We start from the raw sequence: 23,499 nt of genomic DNA, 5'->3' as shown, positions 1-23,499 counted from the left end.
GAAGAGTTGGTTCTTATATGGCGCTTTTCTCTATCTGAAGGAGTCTCAAAGCGGCTTACAATTACCTTCCCTTTCCTCTCCCCACAACAGACACCCTGTGAGGTAAGTGAGCCCTGATATTACTGCTCAATCAGAGCAGTTTTTCTCAGTGCTGTGGTGAGCCCAAGGTTACCCAGCTGGTTGAATGTGGGGGAGCACGGAATAAAACCTGCATCTCCAGATTAGAAGTCCGCACTCCTAACCACTACACCAAACTGGGGGTTACGTAGCTTAGAAAAGGCAATATAGTTTCTTCTGATCTACTAGGTGTCAAAAACAGCCCATCCAGCCATCTGGTATTTAGTCTGAGCTCCCAGCAAGGCCATCCTTGTGAGAGGCGATAAGGGAGGGAACCCGGGAGGATGCTTTGAAATGCAACAGGGGGATGGGAGGGGCACATTCAATCAGGCTAAGGAATGTGGCACAGCTTTACGGGAGATCCAGGAGCACAAAGGAAAAAGCCAAACATCAAAAGGGATGAAAACTATAGGTCAGGAAAAGGGGTTCATGGCAATTTCAAATCCTGCAGAGATTCAGTCGCCTATGTAAGAGCTTAGGAGAAGAATTCCAAAGGGAGGATGCATGGAGAAGTTGCTGAGCTGGAGTTCTTATGCTGATTTGATCCTCTTGGACCCGGATTCAATAGGAACTGCGGTTGGCTTTCTCATCAAAGAGATGGCCCCCCCTTACACTACCCAGATTGTGGGGCATAGTCTTCTTTCCCACTGTACTGTCTAAACAAGTCTGCAGCTGCCTGTTGGTGAGAAGCACAGGGGTCAGCAGAGAGCTGGGTTCTAACCCCACTGGATGAGACAAATAGCTACAAAGGGAAGCTGCGGAAGGGAAAAGAGACAGGGTCCCTATCTTCATTGAATATATTTCAGTATGGATATGTTTAAGGTGATACACAGTGCAACAAAATATTCCAACCGGAAGAAGTGGATGCTAACGGGTCCTAAACTTGTGGAGACTGGGATGGAGAGAGACCTTGGGGGTAATAGTACACTATCTCCCACCACTTTGAGAACTTTGTAATCTGATCTAGGAGCACCTCCCCCAAGTCCTCTGCCTGGCCTGGTGGTCTACCTCCAAAATGATACCACTATTACCATAGAACTGTGCACAAGACCTGTATGACTTATACCTGTAGTTCAAATGAATCTACAAAAATCAGCTTGGTGTAGTTGTTAAGAGAATCAGGTTTGATTCCCCCCTCCTCCATGCGCAGCCAGCTGAGGCCAGTCACAGTCCTCTTAGAGCTGTTCTCAAAGAGCAGTTATTTCAGAGCTTTCTCAGCCTGACCTACCTCACAGGGTGTCTGTTGTGGGGAGAGATGGGGAAGGCAATTGTAAGCAGCTTTTGAGACTCCTCTGGGTAGTAAAAATCAGGGTGTAAAAACCAACTCTTCTTCAAAACCAACCTGGGCAGAGTCTGCACTTACATTTTTTATTCCATTGTCAATCCTGTTGAATTCAGATCGCTTTGAACTCGGGTCTTCCTCTTCCCCCCCTCGCTATTGAAACAGGAAAGTCTTCTGCATGTGGTTAGGGAGGCTCAGAAGAGGGGGGGAGGCAAATGGAGACTCTTTCTCTGTTTTCTTGAAGGGGGGAGAGGATCCAAGAAGTCAGAGGAGAGAGAAAAAATCCTTTCTTTTCTTGAAGGGGGGGGGGGAACGAAGAAGGCACAAAAAAAAATCCAAGGCCGACAGAAGTTGAGAGAAATTAGGGGCTTCTCCTTTGAGGCAGGCTTGTCACATGACCACCTGTAGCCAATCACGGGTCCTCTACCACGGAGGAGAGCCCAGATTCAAAACAATGCGATTTTCTGAATATATTCAGGATTAGCAGCAGTCTGAGATATCGCATAATAAAGGTAGGGTCACTCTGGATCAATCCTTCTTGCTGCAGAAGGAAAATTTAAATCACCCCAAATCCAAACGGAAATTGCATTCTGTGTAAAGGGCAGGGACTGAATCGATCTGGGGTTGGAATAAAAGCTCCGTGCAGTTTACACCCTGGACAGAAAGGAGAATTGGAGCCATCAACAAAAGTAAAAAAGAATAGATGATGAAACAACATTGGGAACATTTGTACACTTTGAATAAAGAAACCAGCCACATGACGCAGTGGTAACCTACTGGTACAAACGCCACACCAATGTGTAAATGATGTGCTGCATTGTCACCCAGCGAGCGCCATTTGTGAGTGTCGAGAATGCAAAGCACAGATTATTTCTGGCAAGTCAGGCTTGACATGCAGAGCGTGTTTGTCTTAATTATCAGTGACACACCTGAGAAATGCATAGGTAAGAGGTGGATTGACACTGATCCGTTGAGCACATCTAGAAATGGTTAGCAATGTGAGAAGGCGCCGGGAGATTTTCTGAACAGCTCTCCGTTCTTCACCTGTTTGGAGACAATTTGTATTCAGAAAAGGGAAGTGAGTTCATCCAATTATGCACATGAAATTGGGAAGAGAGGGGGGGGGGGAAAGCTAAAGAACTTTTATATTTTGCTGAGTGCAAAATATAAGAGGCCTTCCAGTTAGAGACTGGGGAGGATTAAGCTTAGATTTTATGTAGCTTCTCTCTACCCCAATATGTTTCCACAGTTTGGATAGGTCAGCTTTAGAAGCTGTATTAACAGCTGTTCCGAAAGGTCCAAGTTGACCAATTCCTATAACTTGTTTCCTTATGGCAGGCACATCTTTCAAAATGTGCTTGCCTCATTGTCTCATCTGATCATAGAATCCCATTGTTTCACACAAGTGAATTTTATGGATTCTGAGTCACAGGTAATATCCTAGTGGCTCTTGGAGATGTAATGGTGTGATCACAACTGTTACTATGGAGCAATGCATGCATAGATGGGTAGAAGTCAATGGAAAGTTTTAACCTTTTTGCCTAGCCCCTACACTGGTGGCAGCCTGGGGAACAAGAGACAGGACAAGAGCCACTACATGGATGATCATCACAGGTGTCACAGTTCAAGCACAGGCTGAAGCTAGTTCTGGTTCCGTATCTTCAGTACAATTTATTCTACAATAAGGATAACAGGGAGAAAGTCCATTGGTAGGGCTACCAGACTTGGTTGGGAAGTATCTGGAGATCCTGGGAATGAAGCCTGGTGAAGGAAGGGTACAATGACATAGAGTCCATCCTCCAAAGCAGCCATTTTTCTCCAGGGAGCTGATCTTGATTGTGGAAAGATCAATTATAATAGTGGGACATCTCCAGGTACCACCTGGAGGTTGGCAACCTTGGAAGGTCAAAGGTGGAAGAGTTGGTTGAGTTTCTTCTCCAAACCAGTCATGTCCTCCTGGGCTCCACAACATCAAAGAGAATTAAACTATGATCACGATCGGACTTGGCCATAAGCTATTTCTGGCATTGCCATGAAAGCAGGGAATGGGCTGCTTCCGTTGATCTATTTACCCTACCTGGGAAAGGGGGTGAAGCCTAGATACCTACTCCTGCCTCAGATCACCTCCTTTCTCCCCATCTCAGGTATGGCTGGGAAGCGTGGCCAGGTGACATCACTTCCAGCCCTTTCTGGGCCTCATCAAAGCTGGAAAAATATTTCCAGGACTCCTCCATGATGAAAATGATGAAAATTGGATGGGAAATAAATACAGAGCCATAGTCAGGTAGAGTAACTTCATTTTACTGATTTTGAAGTGTTTTCCAAAGAACCTGTGCCAATATTTAGGGATATTCTAGCTTCGTTTTGTTTGTTTGGATTCTTTTAAGTAGGTTTCCTGGGCTGAATTCTGGTCATAGTAGCCAGGTCTGCGTGACTTGTATTATGTACTTCCTTCCCAGGATTTAAGAAGAGATGAGCGGAGATACTGTCACATGCTGACGTGCGCACAGTTGCTAAGCCATAATCTGCAATGTGCTGAAAACCTTCCTGCAGCCTTCAATTACCAGCCCAGATATATGAAATTGGATCCGTGATGGCTTTTCTGACCAGAGGAACAGGAAATTATTTCTTTCGGTGCCATTATTTTACATAGCCAGCACAGAGTTTTAAGATGCTTCTCTAAGTAATGAGCCTTTAGTACCATTTTAATTAGTCCGTGCACTAACAGAGGGACTGTGATTCATATAACAGTGTTTTCCTTCTCTGGTTTACAGTGACAAATTTGCCAACGCTTTTTTGTTTGTTTATTTATCTTTTTTTTTTTTAATAATAAATCCTCCGTTTTCTCATCTAGACTCCAGGCATGTTTACAATGAATAAATGTAGATAATGTGATTAAGGCATTTCTCTCCAAACCGGGTTGCCGCTACGACTGGGGGGTTCCCCCTGCTCCTTGCGGTTTGAGAGTCTTTGGCAAGACAAAATACCCTCTCGTTTCTTCATTTCTCATTTGTGCCAGAAGGAGTGAAGGGTTCTAGTGTTCTATGATTTTATTCATGAATTCGAGACACTCAAATGAAGGCCAACGAAGCAGAGAACAGAGACACGGAAAGAATAGCATTTAAATTAATGAAAGCAGCACGTTTCCGAATGGAGTCCTCGCATGACGATTCTTTTTTTTCTGTCAAAGGGAACCATCCCAGGTAAGCACACACACCTTGGAATTTCTCATTTGCTTGAAAACCATGGAGTGTGATATAATAGGAATAGGCCTATTGTGTACACACCGCTAACTGCACATTTTCTGAGCAGTCAAGCCTTTAAGCTAGACGTCTGGTTCTTTGCCTGCCTTTGTGCACAAGTCCTCCCCCCCCCCTCTCCCTTCGATGTATTTATTTTTCAGCTACAATCAAAATCTGTGGTTTTCTTAATTCAGGTGGGAATGTGACTAGTGACATGTGGGGGGGAGTGGCATCCAAAGTTGTGGTCTTCTAAAAAAAATTATATAATTGCACTATCGTAGCTGTGTAGGAATGTCAGGTAAGTACCTTCCATTTTAATCCTCATGGTTCAGTTCCTTAAATAGAAAGGAACACAAAGGAACTTCTCCCCCCCCCCCAAAAAAAAATCATCTTGAAACTGACAAGCCTTTTTTTCTTTTTGGAACCGACTAAAGCAACTGCAAAGTTCCCATTTCCTGATGGCCAAGCTCTAGTGCAGGGGTGGGCAACTGTGGCCCTCCAGATGTCCATGGACACTAGGGGTTTCTCTACTGCATTATCGGAAACTGCAAGAAATGCACCACCCTCCAGAGTACCTTCCCCTCCCTCCCTTCTCCTTTCAGAGTTTGTAAAGAGGCTTCTCAGAAAACTGCCAGAGAAACTCATTTTTTGTGTCTTTTAAATCTTTGCTTTTTTTTTAAAGCAACCAGAATCTATCAATAATCTTATTAGGCAACACTTGGAAAAATGGTGACTCGAAAGGGAATTAAGCACTGAAAGAAGGAGAATCAATGCAGAATGAAAAGGAAAACCCGATGAATGTGCATAGTAAGCCCAAAGGACAATGCAAAATGAAAAACACCCATGCATAATAGGCCATAGTTTCCACTGTCATGGAAATGCCTCCACAGGAAAAAAAAAAGTTATGCAGAAGTTTCCATACTTCCGTACCCATCCTAAACGGAATTGCACCAAAGTATTTAAGTCAATAGGCTTAGAAGTATGTAACTCTGTTTACGCAACTGTGTCATTTCATATTCCATCACACCACTTCTGGTAATTCAGCTCCTTTTGACGCTGCGTGCTGTGTTTTTTAGAAGTGCATTACTGGTACAAATAATCACAAGGACAGTTTTGCTGTCCATCCTTCTTAGAGAGCTAAAGGTGGCAGACACTGGGGTGGAAGGTTAATGAATGCTTCAAAAAGTCTAGAGTCCAATAATACAATGAAATATGGATGGGTTTGTTTTGCTTCCTATTCCAACAATGGCCCATTATGCACGGGCCATACGGCCCGCACTCGCGGCAGCAGCGCTTCGGTTAAAATCACAGAGAACGCATGCTGCCACCACGAGTGTGGGTGCCTCCCAGCTCCAGGCTCCAGAAGACCTGTGTTAAGCCAACACGGGATCTTCCGGAGCTTCCTGGGTAAGCTTGTCAGGCCGCCCAGCCTCGACCTGTGGTGTCCTTTAAGGGACACTGCTTGCCCCTGCAGGCTCCATAGTGGCACGGAGCTGGCAGGGGCGACCCCCGGCCACCCCCCACTCCCCCAGCCCCTCCGCACCTCCCCCACCCACACTGCTGCACTTACCTCGGACGGGCCTCCTAGCCCTGGTGTAAAGTGCATGCGCACGCTACGCCGGGGCAACCCAGCATGCCCCGCTCCCATGCATTCACGGGAAATGGCAGGGCATTGTGCCCCGCTGCAACAGCATGGCGCCAGCGCGCGGAATCTGGCGCCGTGCATAAAGGGACAATGTCCCACCTTAGTGCCCTCTCTGAAGGTCAACTAAATAGTACAGCCAAGGTGTCTAGTCTTCTAGCAGGAGAACAGAGCCAAGCCAGACGAATCTCCTACCTTTCTTCAGCCACCATAATGTACAAAAAAACTGTTCTCATATATATATCTATACTTGTAATGTTAGTCAAATCCAAAGGCTTGTAGAAGGAGACTCTTGTTCACAAAATTTTCCCCTGTGAATGGAAGCACATTATTCAATTCAGTCGGAGGTAGGCGACCATTTTGTTTTTGAGATCAACTGTTTTCAGTGGAATCCACATTCATTGTCAAGTGTCCTCCAGGGCCTAGTCTGCACACAATAGATAATGCACTTTCAATGCACTTTACAAGTAGATTTTCCTGTTCTGCACTGGAAAATCCAGCTGCCAAAGCACATTGAAAGTGCATTATCCTTTGTGTGCAGACTAGGCCCAGGTTTCCTTAATCCCTGCTATTAACTAATGACAAAGCCACCATTATTACAAAGCAGCAAACTTGCCATTATTTTACTACCCTCTGTACTTACCTTTCCTTCTAATAGCTTTAACGCACCCTATAAAGGAGGACAATTTATATTCATTGCTGTAATAACACTTGAAGCAAATTGATTTGTTATGAATATGAATGTTATGGGTTCCTTTAGAAATATCAGGGTTGCTTTTCAAGTCATCTCATGGAGACCTTGCTAGCCATTCTTTGGGTCTCTCCCCTTGATAACCTCCTCCATGTGTTTTGAACTATCCACAGTTCTCCGTGACTTTGAACAGTATTTAAAGGAAAGCACAAACTAGGACAACTAATAGCTGGTAAGCAATTACAGTAAGAACGAGATATTGTACCCAGTTTATGCTAATGACACCAATACAGCTGCATTTACGGCGCACGCGTTAGTATTGATAAAATCTCATTTAAATTATTTTATTTGCTCTCCAGCTTCCTATACACTTTGTTATTTAGAGTAATTTATATAACAAGATATGAAAAATCCATGGATAAAACTGGTTGTTGAAAGTCCTAAATATAATGATTAAGTGAGCTTATAGTTGCTGATTTAGTCTGGGGAAAATCATGACTGGAATTCATGAATGAAGTTAAGTAGCCACATACACTCAGCATGGAGATTATGTTCTACTGTGCTAATTAATTTTAAAACAAACAAACAAACTGCAAAGTGGCTTTTGTTCCAGGAAAATCCTTTCTACATCAATTCCCCTCCCAAGAAAGCCTTCACACCTGACTTAGAATGGTGGTGTATTGCAGAAGATACTGAGATGCGTCCTAGGATACACAATTCATACATGCTCTAGCTAGACCTGTGTCTGGCCTTGCCCATGATCCTTGCTGGCCTAGAACATCCCTAATTATCCATCGCAAGGAAGATTGATTGTGGTAGGCAAACTGTCAAGAAGGTTTTGCATCATTAGAAGGAGAGGCTGGACTTCCATAATCAAATGTACACTTTGCCTGTAGAAAGTCCCATGTTTCGTAGACGGGGGCCCCCTATCGGAAGGTTGAAAGAGAAATACTTTCCCATTCTTTTGCTTCGGACATCTGCTGGAAGTCAAAGTGAATGAAACTGAGCTAGGTGAATAAATTGTCTGATATTTAAAAAAGCAACTTTACTCCTCAACTTTCCAGTGTGATCTTTTAGGAAATTCCAAGATTTTTCAGGATATGGTTTTATGCCCCCCGCAGAGACCCCGCAGACCCTTACGTTCTGCGGGTGAAAATCTGTTGGTCATTCCCGGCCCTAGGGAAGCACGCCTGGCCTCGACCAGGGCCAGGGCCTTTTCGGTCCTGGCCCCTGCCTGGTGGAATGAGCTCCTGGGAGAGCTGTGGGCCCTGCGGGATCTTCCATCGTTCCGCAGGGCCTGCAAGACGGAGCTCTTCCTCCAGGTTTATGGTTGAGGCCAAGGCTAACACCTATGCCCCCCCGGGATCTGGGATTGGGATCTGGGACTAGGAACCATCAGGATCCCCTCTCCACCTGCCAGTAGTGGGAGGGGGGGGGAGTTGATTAGCCGATCTTGCCATGCTAGTTAGTTAACTAACAATGTTAAAACTGTAGTTGTTGTTTTAATGGATTTTAATGGGGTTTTAAGATGTTGTAACCCGCCACGAGCCACAAGGGAGTGGCGGGGAATAAATCGAATAATAATAATAATAATAATAATAATAATAATAATAATAATAATAATAATAATAATAATAATAATAATGAAACCTACCAAGTCAAGGGCATGATCCATAACTTAACGTTCCTCTTGTTTCTCTTTTACCTTTTGAGCTCTAATAGCACTGCCAGTGATAGAAATCTACTACTTAAGGCATGAGAATACCTGGACAGGATCCTAACACTGTTGAGTATTATGTAACGAGCCCAGGAGATATATGTCCACAATGCAATATCTGTGCTGTGTGGATCCATTTTTTGTTTCAAACCTTAGGCTGGTTTCTCTTAGACTTCATGCACTGGATGGAATTCATTGCCAGTAGTGAATACTCATGTTGCTTTTGACTCTTCTCTGGAAACAGCCTCCCCCGCATATACTCGGTTATAATGCTGGTACCGAGGAAAGCAGTGTTGAACACTTTGTTGATGTAGGAGTAGTGATTCACATTAGGGCACACGGTAAAACTGGGAATTTCTTTGCCTCAAGGCATCCCTGTGTTTTAAGTTTTGTAGCCAATTAAACAAGCATACTGCATGACAACACATTATGTAGGACATGTTGTATCAGCCACTATTCAGGGCAAATTTACTGGGAACTGTGAAAGGATGATGTTTTTGTTTTACTTAAACTTCACCAATTTGGCAAGATTCTCTAATTTTACCAGTCTTAATTCTTCCTGAGGAATATCTCACACATTTATGAGCCAATAAGAGAAGAAGAAGCTTGAAATATAGTCTTAATGGAATGATCAGGCGGGAGATTCTGCGCCAAATTCTCCACCCCAAAAAAGCATTGTTGGTTCTAATGATTCTCAGAATGTTTCTGGAGTTCAATAAAACAGTCACTGCCATCTAAGGCTTGTCCTTTGTCAATGGCACAATGGACCAGCTAGTGCCTTCAGATGACATTTTAAGACCTAGTTACTCATTTTTAATTGAGCTGTAACCTCAGCGGCTCACTTGTAATGGCTACTCCCCGTTTAAGCCGTTACAGTCTATGACCTTTCAAGTTTTGGAAGCCTGAGACGGAAAGGCACTGCAAAAAGTTTTCAGAATGTTCTTATATCACATTTACTACCCTAAGAGCAGTTCCTGGAGCCATTACTCACAATATTCATACACTGTGTGGAATAATTGAAGTTATAAATGTGACACTTTTCTTTTTTCGCTTTGTGTCAGAGCCAGATTAGAGTAGTACTCAGCCCATATTTCTGCTACTATCTAGCTCCTTTGGACTTACCTCTGAATAGGGGTGTGCATTTGGAGATTCCGAAACTGAAAATATACTGAAAACATGCATGCAGGGAAATGGCTGTGGTACAAAGGTAGATTCTCTGCTTTGCATAACACAAGGACAAGTAACACGCAGACAGCAATACCAGACCAGGAGTCACCTCCAGGTGGTGTAGTGGTTAGGAGTGCAGACTTCTAATCTGGTAAACTGGGTTTGAATCTGGACTCCCCCACATGCAGCCGGCTGGGTGACCTTGGGCTCACCACAGCACTGATAAAGCTGTTCTGACCAAGTAGTAATATCGGGGCTATCTCAGCCTCACCTACCTCACAGGATGTCTGTTGTGGGGAGAAGAAAGGGAAGGAGATTGTAAGCCGCTTGGAGACTCCTTTGGGTAGAGAAAAGCGGCATATAAGAACCAACTCTTCTTCTTCTTCTATGATCAAAAGGATGGAAATTGGATGGAATATAAATATGAGGCCATAGTCATGTAAATTCATTTTACTGATTTTGAGGCATTTTCCAAAGAACCTGTGCCTATGATAGTGCTATTCTCACAGAGCAGTCCTGACAGAAGGTCTCTCAGCCTCACCTACCTCTCAGGGTGCCTGTTGTGGGGAGAGGAAGGGAAGGTGATTATAAGCCAGCTTTTCATGGCACAGGAGTAAACAAGAGCCAGCATGGCACAGTGGGGGGCTTGATCCCTCACTCCTCCATAAGCAGAAAGCTGGGTGACCTTGGGCCAATCACAGTTAAAGCTGTTCTCCCAGAGCAGTTCTCCCAGAGCTCTCTAAGCCTCACCTACCTCACAAGTTGTCTGTTGTGGGGCGCAGAAGGGAAATGTGTTTGTAAGGGTAATGAAAAGTGGGGTATAGAAACCAATTCAGCATTCACTTCATATAGTGCTACTGGAATAGAACTGCAGTGGTACATGGCCTGGCTTGTCCCATCCAACAAGATGTGCCTCTGTTCTGATCATGATTCTGTCCCTCTTCCCAGCTCACTGACATTAGAGGAGGTATGGCTCCTCTGTTTGTTTGTTTTTAATGTGAACTGATTGGCAATACGATTTCATGGCACCATTTCCCTGAGGATCTCTCACACTGCTATTAAGTGGCAAATCGTCATGCTGCTCAATGTTTGTACCCCCCTCACTAATAAAGTTGCACCCGTGTTTCAGCTTCTAAAAATTCATAAGCACATACACCAGAATGAAGAAGAACATCTGACTTTGGTCTGACAGTCACACCTGACACAGGGCATACCCATCATATGGATTCTATTCTACCAAAGGCAAGAACAAGTTAAATCAAAAGGTGGAAGTCAGATGATCCCAAAGACACTGAAATTGTGGGGAGGTGAAACGTTCAGCTCTCAACGTTGATTAAAGTTTCCTCACAGCCAACAAGACCCTCCTGAACTTGATTGATGATCTATTGCCCTACATAATGCACAAACACGGCGATTGCTCCCCGTTGACTTTGGGCAGCCCGGTCTGCTCAGCACCGAAAGGGCAGCTCGTACGGGAAAGTTGCATGCATTTAATCAAATTAAACCGAGACATGTATAGAGTATTTAAAGCTCAGAACAGCCCAGACAATCTGTAAACAGAAGGTTTGAAAGCACACCACGTTTGGAGAACAGCAGAGACAGCAAGGGACAGTTTGCAGAGGGGCTGAGGTGAATTCAGTGAATTTCTGTCATTGATGAACTCTCGAAAGAAACTTTTGATCAAACTCCCCCCCCCCCCGTTCATCAAGACTCACTGTGAGGATAAAATAGGAATCCTAAGCAAGTCTAGAAGAAGAAGAAGAAGAAGAAGAAGAAGAAGAAGAAGAAGAAGAAGAAGAAGAAGAAGAAGAAGAAGAAGAAGAAGAGTTGGTTCTTATATGATGCTTTTCTCTACCTGCAGGAGACTCCAAGTGGCTTACAGTCGCCTTCCCTTTCCTCTCCCCACAACAGACACCCTGTGAGGGAGGTGAGGCTGAGAGAGCCCTGATATTACTGCCCGGTCAGAGCAGTTTTATCAGTGCTCTGGCGAGCCCAAGGTCACCCAGCTGGTTGCATGTGGGGGAATGCAGAATCGAACCCAACATACCAGATTAGAAGTCCGCACTCCTAACTACTACACCAAGCTGGCTCTCTACTCAGAATCATATTCAGCTCTATTCAGGTGAGCTTAATCCTAGGAAAGTGGTTTTAGTATTAGATAGTAAGGGTCTTACCAGATATTACATGTAAATGCCTGTAATTAACTAATAAAAACCATTTCTCCCCCACAAAAGTAGCACTTGGAGGAGGATTATATGAAGAAGGGGGTGCCAGAAATAGTTAACCGTTTCCTATTCCACTCCTCTGATTCTTATACTCTACTCCAGGGGTAGTCAACCTGTGGTCCTCCAGATGTGCATGGACTACAATTCCCACGAGCCCCTGTCAGCTAACGCTCGTGGGAATTATAGTTCATGGACATCTGGAAGACCACAGGTTGACTACACCTGCTCTACTTGACTCCCCACTAAGAACCCAAAGTGGTTTAAAATAAAATAATAACATGCCTAAACACAACAAAAACTGAAGAACAGAAAGCTTCTAAATACAGGGAGGTCTTCTCCTTTCTCACACTGCAAGCATACCTTCCTGACAGCTAGAGCTGCCATTCTGACGTTCACCCGGGGGCATGACCAGGAAGTGACATCATTCACCCGGGGGCATGACCAGGAAGTGACATGCTGACAATGATCTAGCATTGGCCATAAACTGTATGATCTGAACATACCATTTGTTGGCAAATGCTTGACTGTAGTCCAATATGGTGAAATGACTTCTGGGTTGCACTGCATCACTGGTGATGTTGATTGTCCCATTCCCCCCCATGGATTTTCCCCACTGTCCAGCTGAGTGGTGGCAGGCAGAAAGGAGCATGGTGGGATTTCTCCCACCAGAGCAGGACACCTGATTTGACAGATCTAGGCTACAATCTCTCAGGCTAAGATCCAAAGGGCAGGAGCACCGGCCTTGCCTAAGCATTTTGTACTTGTGAACAGAAACATTATTTTGCTTTAACTCTAGAGTTTCAACCCTAGAAGAGGATGGGAGTGTGTTGAGAAACTTGAAAGGTTGAGTGGACTAAACAGAATCAAGTATGTTGGAGATGTCTGAAAAGGATGGTATGACATGTTGTGTCAGTGTGCTGTAGTGGTGAATAGCAGCAGCTTCTCATCTGGCAAGCCAGGTTTGATTCCCCACTCCTCCACTGCAACCAGCTGGGTGACCCTGGGCTCCTCACAGCCCTGATAGTGCTGTTCTCACAGAGCAGTCCTGTCAGAGCTCTCTCAGCCTCACCTACCTCTCAGGGGGTCTGTTGTGGGAAGAGGAAGGGAAGGCCATTGTAAGCCACTTTGAGACTCCTTCAGGCAGTGAAAAGCGGGGCGTAAAAACAAACCCTTCATCTTCTTCTGGTCGAGTGTGACTCAAGAGACAGCTGAAGTATCTGCTGATTACAAAGGGCTGAACTGAAATTCATGAACAGTTTTCATAATAACAAACGCGCCACTTAACTGCAGGAAAGATCTGCAGCCCGCAAGTGCCGTTATTATTCGCTGGCAGGTAAACATACATTATTAATATTTTTATTAGCACCTCATCTGAAGCCTAGAAATCTAATTAGATTATTATTATTTTTTTAAAAAACATCTAATTGTCTGAGGATGAATCATATTTTGAACATAGTCTGTCTTTGTTTTTTTCCCTTTAAATTTACTTTAAAAAAAACCCAGTCTGGCTCTAGCTTTGGCTTAATTGACAAATAATTGCGATGCTATGGTTGTTTTGGCTGAATTTGATAACGATTACTTCGGCTATGAAATTTAAAAAAAATAATTCCTGGAACAGATTCTGGCACTTCTGGAATAAACTCAGATTCTTGACCTAAAATGAGAAGGATACGAATTGCTTCTGCTACAGTCATCTGTCTGCCTCAAACCATCCCTTGAGCATGTTATAGTTCATGCCATGGTGCCTTCGTAATGGCTTTAATTAGCTCATGAGGGATTTGAAAAGAATAATATATTAAAAAAAAGCATGGACTATATCCCATAACAGAAATCTAACACTCGTTTTCACAAACAAAGAAAAGTCTATCGAGGCTGCATATTTTGCTTTGTTTATTTGAACCATTTCTATGCCACCTTTCCAACCATCCAAAACAGGGGTAGTCAAACTGCGGCCCTCCAGATGTCCATGGATTACAATTCCCAGGAGCCCCTGCCAGCGAATGCCATGGACATCTGGAGGGCTGCAGTTTGACTACCCCTGATCCAAATAGTCAAACTTAACATTAAACCATTTGGGGTATTTGAAAGCATTTTAAATGGTCCATCCATCTATTGGGCTGTCTTTAACATTTCAAAATATAAACATAAACAACATGTTTATTTGTTTATTTATCATTGTATTTCTATACCGCCACTCCCAGAAACAGGCTCGCGGAGGTTCACAAAACAAAAAAACAGAATCAATTAAAAGTACTCCCAATAGTATAGAGCCTTTTGTGGCGCAGAATGGTAAGGCAGCAGACATGCAGTCTGAAGCTCTGCCCATGAGGCTGGGAGTTCAATCCCAGCAGCCGGCTCAAGGTTGACTCAGCCTTCCATCCTTCCGAGGTTGGTAAAATGAGTACCCAGCTTGCTGGGGGGTAAACGGTAATGACTGGGGAAGGCACTGGCAAACCACCCCGTATTGAGTCTGCCATGAAAACGCTAGAGGGTGTCACCCCAAGGGTCAGACATGACCCAGTGCTTGCACAGGGGATACCTTTACCTTTAATAGAACAGTAAAACAATGTAAAATAGAAATACAAATACAAGATGACGGTATAACTAATAATAACTAATAACCCATAAAAGTTTCCCATTATCTTGCAGAAATCAAGTTCTACCTACACTGGGTTCCTTATGTAAAGATCTCTTTTTGCCATTAGATATTTGTATATATCCATTGTCCTGGGTACTTACTTTGGAATGCTAGTTAGCTTTGCCTACTCTTTGAATTCCTTCATACTTGGCTTTCCAAAGTCCCTTTAAGGAGCTAATGGTGGCTTACATTGTGTCATCTGCAAACCTTTATTTCTCACAATAAACCTGTAAGTTTAGTTAGGCTGCAAGATAGCAATCAGTAAACTATATATTTTCAGAAACAATGGGTCACTTGCAACCTGATTGACCCTCTCCCAGTGATAGCCCTCCCCTTAAGCTGAGACCGTATTGGGAGGGAGGCCTCAGACAGGCTTATAAGGAGTCAGCTCTCCACCACAACTTCCTGCTGCACTCGGAACATGCTGGGTGGAAATGGAGCTAGCCCCACTGAATAGTTCAGCCATGGAGGGAGAGGAGAGCTGGCCTCAGTGAGATGCCCTGGTGTAGAAGTGAGGTGGGGTTGGGGGAAGCCCCTCCCAAACAGCCCTGGAGAATGGCATCCATGGGGTACAAGCCTGCAGTCCTCCCTCCCAAGCAGCCCTTTTCTCCACGGGAACTGATATCTGCAGTCTGATGAAGAACTGCCATTCTGGGGGATTCCCAGGTCCCCTATGGAGGCCAGCATCCCTGGACCTCTGTAGGGAACAAGGCCATAGTTCTCCCTTCCAAGCAGTCCTTTTCTCCAGGTGGACTGTTGTCTGGAGATGAGCTTTCATAGCAAAATCCCCCCTCAAAAACAGCCATTTTCCCTTTGGAAGCTGGTTTCTATAGTCTGCAGATGAACTCCAATTCCAGTTGGTCTCCAGTCCACACCTGGAAGTTGGTGATCCCTGGTTTAGGAATGTTTGGAGGTGGGGACTCAAGAGTCTGGGTGGGGTGGGTGGGAGAAAGAGTAGAGGCTGCCAACCATGGAACCCAGTGTGACCTCTGCTCTCACTACCTTCCTCTTACATGTCTTCTCCAGAAGAACTGGTGCCTGGAGATCAGTTGTTATTCCTGAGGATCTCCAAGCCCCCACCTAGAAGTTGGCAAACCATCTGGCTGCACATGGAGGAGGAGTGGGGGATCAAGCTGGGCTCTTGAGATTAGAGTCTCCAATTGTTTAATTACCTCCAGCATGCTGGATCTCAATATGCACGGCAGAAGGGTCAGGACAGGCATGTGTGCTAGTGCCCACTGTATTCCTGTGTACAACAGACTTTACCCCTAGTAGGCTCAATAACTCTCAGCATACTAGATTACAAATTTGGACCCTATCCAGGTCCCAGAGGGACATGGTAACCACAACACACCATACTGATTTTCTGAACAGACCTTTTCATAGTCTTATATACACAACATTGATCTTAAAATTGGTGCACAGAAATACATGAAAAAGAATTCTTAGGAAATGTTATGTCCCCGCTGGCAATTTATTGTATGTCAAGATTATCATAAATGAATTCCAACAGTCAGATCCCCTCAATCTCTATTTAAACATTGAAGTAAATAGCCTGATGTCTACATCTATCAACTATATACCGGTCCCATTTAGGATAACTTACTTAATGCTTTTAAAATCTCATTATGAATTTAGTCCATATTAAGTACCCATTTATGAAAACCTACTTACACCCACCTGATGCATATTTGAATGTTAACCAGTCCTACCTAATCAAGTCCTGATTTCCCAATGGAATTTGAGGAGAAAACCCAGGTGGAGAAAATGATTTTGTAACCTACCCAAATAAATAAAATGTCTAAAATCAAAGACAACCTTAGCCTTCTGTCAGAGGTTCAAAACTTGGAATGGGTGGCTGACAACTAAAGTTGCAATATTATGAACATTTTCCTAGAAGCAGGCCCCAGTGGATAATAAAGAGCTCACTACTGAGTAGAACTTTGGGCTTGCTCCCTAAGTAGTATGGTGTAGTGGTTAGGAGTGCAGACTTCTAATCTGGTGAGCTGGGTTTGATTCCATGCTCCCCCACATGCAACCGGCTGGGTGACCTTGGGCTCACTACAGCACTGATAAAGCTCTTCTGACCGAGCAGTAATATCAGGGCTCTCTCAGCCTCACCCACCTCACAGGGTGTCTGTTGTGGGGAGAGGAAAGGGAAGGTGATTGTAAGCCACTGAGACTCCTGCGGATAGAGCAAAGCAGCATATAACAACCAAGCAAAAGGAAGACAATAGGAAAGTCATTCATAAGCTGCTTTAAGATACCTTCTGGCAGAGAAAAGCAGCACATATAATCTTCTTCTTCTTCTTCTTCTTCTTCTTCTTCTTCTTCTTCTTCACAAGGATAGATTCAAATGGGTAGCCATGTTCTTAACAAGTAAGTCACAATGGGGAGCGGGGACTCTAGTTGGGTCTTAAGTAAACTGGATATGTTGTAAATTTTTCAGTCAGTATTAAGGTAGTTCAGAGAACAAGAGCCTTCATTTCTTCTACTCTGTTATTTCTTCTTGTGACAGGAATAAAAGGAAGAACGAGATAAAGGACACAATGAAATAGGATTTAATGCTTAAGAATGTTCATTTTTCTCTCTTTCCTAAAATTACAGGTTGACAGGAAGAGGCCTAACTCTAAAAGCAACCTTTAAAATCCGGTATCTTTTAAGCACACTTCCACTGATATGATGAAAAAGCACGTAGAAAATGTTATGAAAGGTGAAATATTCCCAGCTTTCTTTTCTTTCTTTTTTAAAATCCAATCACAAATAATTGAATATTTCATACCAAAAAAAAGAAGAAGAAAAAGAAAGAACAAAACCCTGTTTCAAGGTTTGTGATCTCTTCAACATACTCTTAGGGGGTTGACTTTTTGAATGACTGAATGTATTAATGAAATTTGCATTAATATCTTTTTCTTCATCCACTGTGGATTTGAAGAACAGAGCAGAAACACCCACAATTACTAGCTAATTGAAAGGAATTTCCCAGGCTTTTTTGCACTCTCAGACCCATTATGCAGGACAGCAGCCATGCTGGGCTGCTGCCGGGCATTGCATCAGGGCAGCATGCCCCACCGCTTCCCTGCATATGCACGTGGGAGGGAATCCCCCAGCATATGCAGGCTGCCCCAGCATAGCGCATCCATGCGCACAAAACGCTGGGGCTGGAAAGCCTGGTATGCTGCCTGAAGTCAGCAGCAATGGGGGGGGGGGACCACGGGGCATGGGGCCTCACCAACAGATGGTGGGGAGCAGCATGCCACTCTCCCACCAAGTGGGAGTGGGGGACTCCCTGGCCAGCTCCACAGCTCTGCGGAGCTGACAGGGATGTGTGGTGTCCCTACAGGGACACCTTATGTCAGGGGAAGATTTTGCACAGTGCCAGTCAAACCTAGCCCCCGCTGGCACCCGCAGTATTCCAGGGAACGCGGAAGATTCCATGTTCCCTTACTGTGGGCCTTCCGCGGCTCTGTGCCAGGCTAGGGCTGGGATGGGGGCAGCATCATGCAGAATCAGGGCTGCCCTGCTGCTGGCCCCCTGGATTTCCTGCACCATAAATAATCGGTCTCAGTGAGTCTGCCTCACTTATGTTATTGCTCTGCTATTGGAAAGACAATCTTGAGGCACTTTTCATGAGTGCCTGAGGCCCAAGGATATGGTGTTTACTGAGTCCCAAAGAACAACATGCCTCACAACAATATGAACCTGAATACACATTTTAAGCAAGACTCACCATGCAATCCTTAGTGCACCTGGACCCTCTTAAGGCTTAGAAAGGTGTAACTTGGATTAAAATTGCACTGTAGATTGACTTCCTTGATTGATTTGGGAATAATTCTTCTCTTTTCACATCAACCCTTGTTGCTATTAAGATTTCCCTAGAATCTCAATGGATTCATTTGTTAGTGGGGCTAATCCCTGCTTTCAGATGACATTGGCTCCAGCCTGGCCCAAATCAATCCCATTTGCCCTGCATTCCCTGTGTCAAGGGAACATGGATTCTTCTGGTCTTCGCTACCCTGCTGTGGGCACCATCGGGGCTTATTTCAGTGTGGGATAGGGAAGAATTGGGCCTTCAAGGCCCGACTCCTCCGCTGCCAATGGTGTCCTGGAGGGGACAAAAATGCCCCAGTTGGCTTTCCAGTGGCACAGAGCTGACTGGAGCATTTTTAACATTTCCTGAGAAGAAAGGTTAAAGGGATTAGGACTTTATAGCTTGGAGAAATGATGACTGAAGTATGTCAAGTTAGAAGTTTACAAAATTACGTAGAGTATAGAGAAGTTAGAGAAAGAAGCAGTTCTCTCCCTTTCTCACAATACAAGGACTCATAAACAATGAATTTAAAAAGCAGTAAGCTTAGAACAGATAAAAGGAAGTATTTCTCATCTGACGTACTTCTTCATCCATTGAATTCTGCTGCAGGACGTCATGGTGGCTACAAGCATAGACAGCTTGAAGAGGGGACTGGATGAAAATAAGGACCATCAGTGACAAAGCATAGATGGAATAGTATGTCAGAGATAGTGATGCTCTGTAATCTTGGTATTTGGGGGTCAACAGTGGGGCCTATTATGCATGGCCGCTGAAACGGCAACATGGAGAACGCGGAGGAGGAGGAAGCGAAGCAATCCACTTACGCACGGGACGGAACGCAACGGCGGCAAAACCCAGAGTATCCGATTATGCACGCAGCTACTCCGTAGCCACTTCTGGTTGTGCCCTGGTCCCAGGAAGCTCCACTTTCTTCCGCATCTCGCTAATGCAGCTTTTTCGGCGGCATACGTTGACTCTGTGCCTGGCTGTCGCCTGCAGCATGCATAATTGGTGATTTTAGCCGCCACCATTCCATCCTGAATGCGGACCTTCCACTCCGTGCATAATGGACCTGGGAGGGCTTCTGGAGTTCTGACCCGACTGATGGACCTCCTGATGGCATCTGGATTTTGACTACTTCGCGGCACAGAAGGCTGGGTTGTATGGGCCATTGGATTAATTCAACATGGCTTCTCTTATGTTCTTATTAATTATTGTTTTCCCCAAAATTGCTTCCACTAAAATTTCTACAGCTGTTTCATCTCTGTGGGAGTCATCAAAGTCACATCTGATTTTTCCCTGTGCAAAGTTTGGTGGCAATTCTAAGAGCACTCGAGGATAATTTTTGTGAAGTTGGGAGATGACTCGAAGGATTCAGTTTGAGATCTCATCCTGCCTCTCAAATCTATCTTTAAGTAGAGTCTCATTTTTTTTACATTTCCAATTTCAAAGCCCTCTGAGAGGGCATGCCAAGCTTAAGCTGATTCAGCAGAAGAGAAACAATTTTGACACTTGCAGTTAGCCAATGAGTTTTAATATAGGAATGCATGCATTCACGGGAAATTTGCAAATGCCTACACATTCATAAATCAATCCATAAATATTTAAGAATTTCCAAGCATTAGAGCTTCATTTGCTCTAAGGACTTTAGGGAGATACCCAGTCGTTTTAAAATTCAAGAGTTCCTCAAGCTAACACGAAGTGACTACATTGTGAGCAAATCCAAAACAAAATCAGCATATATTGATACTGTTAGAGTGAAAATACATGCCATGTTTCAAATTAAATGAACGTTTGTGCATGTGTCTCTGTGTGTTTTTGTGTGTATGTAAAAGCAGCAAAAAATGCTTTTTTAAACAAATGGTCTGGAAGGCATACAATGTGTTTTGGTTTCGTTCCTACAAAACACTTCACTTTGCTTAAATTCCATTCCATCGCATGTGGTTAAGAAGCTTAACGGAGTGCAGGATTATAGCACGGGATACTATGCCATTCAAATTAAGAAAATTACTATTTATATAGAGATAAACCGATGGAGAACAATTTTAGATTAAAGTGGATTAGGAAAAGCTGAGTTTCAGCCAACTGGAATGTGTACTGCACATTAAAAATAAGTTCCAATTTCACTGTTGTTTAAAAAATCAATTTATTCATTGTATTCATTTTTTTATGAGAGAGAGATCAGTGGTGATAGTCCAGTTTAGACTGATCTCATCAAATCTCAGAAGCTAAGCAGAGTTAGCCCTGATTAGTAGCTGGATGGGAGACCACCAAGGAACACCAGGATCTTTGCACAGAGGAAGGCAATGGCAAATCACCTCTGTTTATCTCTTGACTTGAAAGCCAAGGTTGGCATAATTTGGCTGTGACTTGACGTCAGTCCCTGCCCCAACAAAAATCTGTGGGAAAGAGAAGAAATATCTTTGTTTACTACGCAACTGGGGTGCAATTTTCAGCTCTTTATGACAAATTTAAGGCATCTAAGATAAAGAGCCATAGATTTATTTGGCAACTAAAGGTGAAATATTTCTGGTTGTAACATCTTTGTTTTCAAACCCAATTGAGATAACCTTTTGAAGTATTGCACCCTGCACCCAAGCAGAACTTTCCTGCTGAATTTTAAGGAGATGGGACAAAAGACAGCCGTTTTATAGTCAAATTTCTTGCTTGCAGAGCTGGCAGGTTGAGAGAGAGAGAAAGAGAGATTTGATGCCCCCAAAAGACCCACAGTTTCATGGTGTAGGAGGAAGAAGGCAAAGTTATCAATGGAAGCATTTAATGCTTGGGAAGACACATGTAGTCTGGCCACTGGCCATTTCCTCTGTCTTGGTGAAAGGCATAGTTCTCTTCCACATTAGTGAACATAAGAGTTTTGTGGAAAAAAACAAAAACAAAACCTGAATTAAACATACTTTATAGAATCAAATGGGTAGCCGTGTTGGTCTGAAGTGGCACAATCAAATCAGAGTCCAGTAGCCCCTTTAAGACCAACAAAGGTTTATTCCAGGTGTGAACTTTCGAGCACGCTTCCTCAGACTATGAACCGTAACCCCTTCAGATTTGGGGATGACTTGTTCCTTCAGATCAATGGCACAGCCATGGGCACCCACGTGGCACCTCAATAAGCGAACATCTTCATGGTAGACCTAGACCAACGCTTCCTGAATGCTCACCCAATCATACCTCTCGTATACTCTGGCCCACGACCACCTTCAGGCCACCCAGCGTCATGGCCCCCGAGTGAGTCCGGCTTCCCCGAGGCATTTGTCTTTATCTATCTCTATCAATTGAATATGGGTGTTGTCACTGAGCTCTGACCTGGCTGGGCCAAGCTAGCCTGATGTCATCAAATCTCAGGAACTAAGCAGGGTCAGCCTTGGTCAGTATCTGGCTGGGAAATCACCAAGAACTGCCAGGGTTACTACACAGAGACAGACAATTGCAACCCCCTCTCAATATCTCTTGCAGTGAAAACCTTATGGGGTTCCTGTGAGTCAGCGGTGACGATAAACAACAACAACAACAAAACAGTTGCCCCCCCAAAAAGCCAGTAGCACAAAGGGTCATATTCTGATCCTTCAAAAGTGAACAACCCCATTTCCCTTGATCGTAACTGGCAGGATGGGGTTGCAACCATCCATTCAGTAAAAGTTTTGAAATACTCATGTCTCGCGCCTGGTGCAGCTTGCAGCTGGTCTGGGGTTTGCAGAAGTCCTTGCCATCCCCTCTCGGCTCAGCGTTTGAAACAATCAGCTCTCTGCCATTTTACAGGCTGGCTGCTGGTGCGATGAAGAGAAGACGTGACCCTTGAATGAAAGGAAGACTATTAATAGGTCAGGAAAGAAAACGGGGGGGGGGGGACCCAATCACCCAGAGTGCTCAAATCTATCCAGTTTCTCAATTATAACATGAACAGGCTTCCTCTCTGTGTGACCGTAATTCCGCTGCTGCGTCTATGAATCAATAGAACCTTTAATACAGACACCCTTCTTCTATTTTTATCCTTCTCGCATCCAGCTGGAAATTGTAATTTTTGACAGCTTGGCTTTAGTTTGCGTGTGTAGCAAACACTGCGAATCTGCAACAGGGCACTCACAGGACCCAGTCACATAAATGTGTGGAATGGTTCTACACTTCCTCCAGTGAATCCTGAGAGTTTTCTTTGTCAGGAAGAGGCTGTGGATCGCTGACAGGATTCTCAGCCATTTAACGATACAGGATTGGGGGAAGACTCTTAAACCAGTGAGGAAAAATGATATTCATTTGCAGGCTATTTTTCTATCATTAAAAACATCAGGTGTTATTGGTCATTCTGGCTCAGTAGCAAGACCTCTCCAGAGTGTCAGACAGAGAAAGAGCTTTCCCAGTAATGCATACTTGAAGCCTTTTCATGGAAGATACTAGGGATCCAAACACTGAAAAACAGATGTTCTTCTACAGAACTACTCCCCCTGTCTGTAAGCAGGATTAGTAATCATCCATTCATCCTAGGACTACCTGGGCCCTGGGTAGTGTAGGGACTACCCCCTGCTCTCATTGCTTGCCACTACTTTGAGCAGAAATGGGTGGAGCTTACAAAAGAAACCGTGACACCAGTTGTGGCATCATGTCACTTAAAAAAAAAAGATGTCCTATAGGATAGCTCTATGAATAGCTATAGTTAATCACTATAGCTCTATCAATCACTATAGCTCTATTAATTCTACAGTTAAACCATAGAGCAATTCCTAGAGAATCTCTGGTCTTGTCTTTATTTCTCATCAAAAGAAACAATGGAGATTGGATGGGACACCATCTTGGGTGCCTCTCTTTTTGAGGAGAGCATACTGTAGCCATACTGCAGTTTCATGTGTCTAATTGAAACCCTCACCACAAATTCACAGAATAGATGAAAAGTCAAAAGTAACTCCCATTGACTTTAATGGTGTGACTTTAATGGCACATAGGTTTTAATTGTGCCAAATCCC

General features: G+C 44.0%; 1 long non-coding RNA gene across 1 annotated transcript in view; it reads left to right on the top strand.

Annotated features, from left to right (window-relative positions):
* The window catches only part of LOC143842580 (uncharacterized), a 134,541-nt gene extending 115,200 nt beyond the window's left edge, over positions 1-19,341 (top strand). Inside the window, exons 2-5 of the long non-coding RNA XR_013233193.1 lie at positions 3,544-3,683; positions 3,859-4,602; positions 17,329-17,548; positions 19,142-19,341. This is a non-coding gene — a long non-coding RNA (uncharacterized LOC143842580). The remainder of the gene's footprint in view (positions 1-3,543; positions 3,684-3,858; positions 4,603-17,328; positions 17,549-19,141) is intronic.
* The last annotated feature ends 4,158 nt before the right edge of the window (positions 19,342-23,499 follow it).

The sequence above is a fragment of the Paroedura picta genome, chromosome 8, assembly GCF_049243985.1.
Source record: "Paroedura picta isolate Pp20150507F chromosome 8, Ppicta_v3.0, whole genome shotgun sequence".
NCBI classification, from domain to species: domain Eukaryota; kingdom Metazoa; phylum Chordata; class Lepidosauria; order Squamata; family Gekkonidae; genus Paroedura; species Paroedura picta.
The sequence above is the reverse complement of the archived record's forward strand: the minus strand, read 5'-3'. Positions and strand labels throughout refer to the sequence as shown.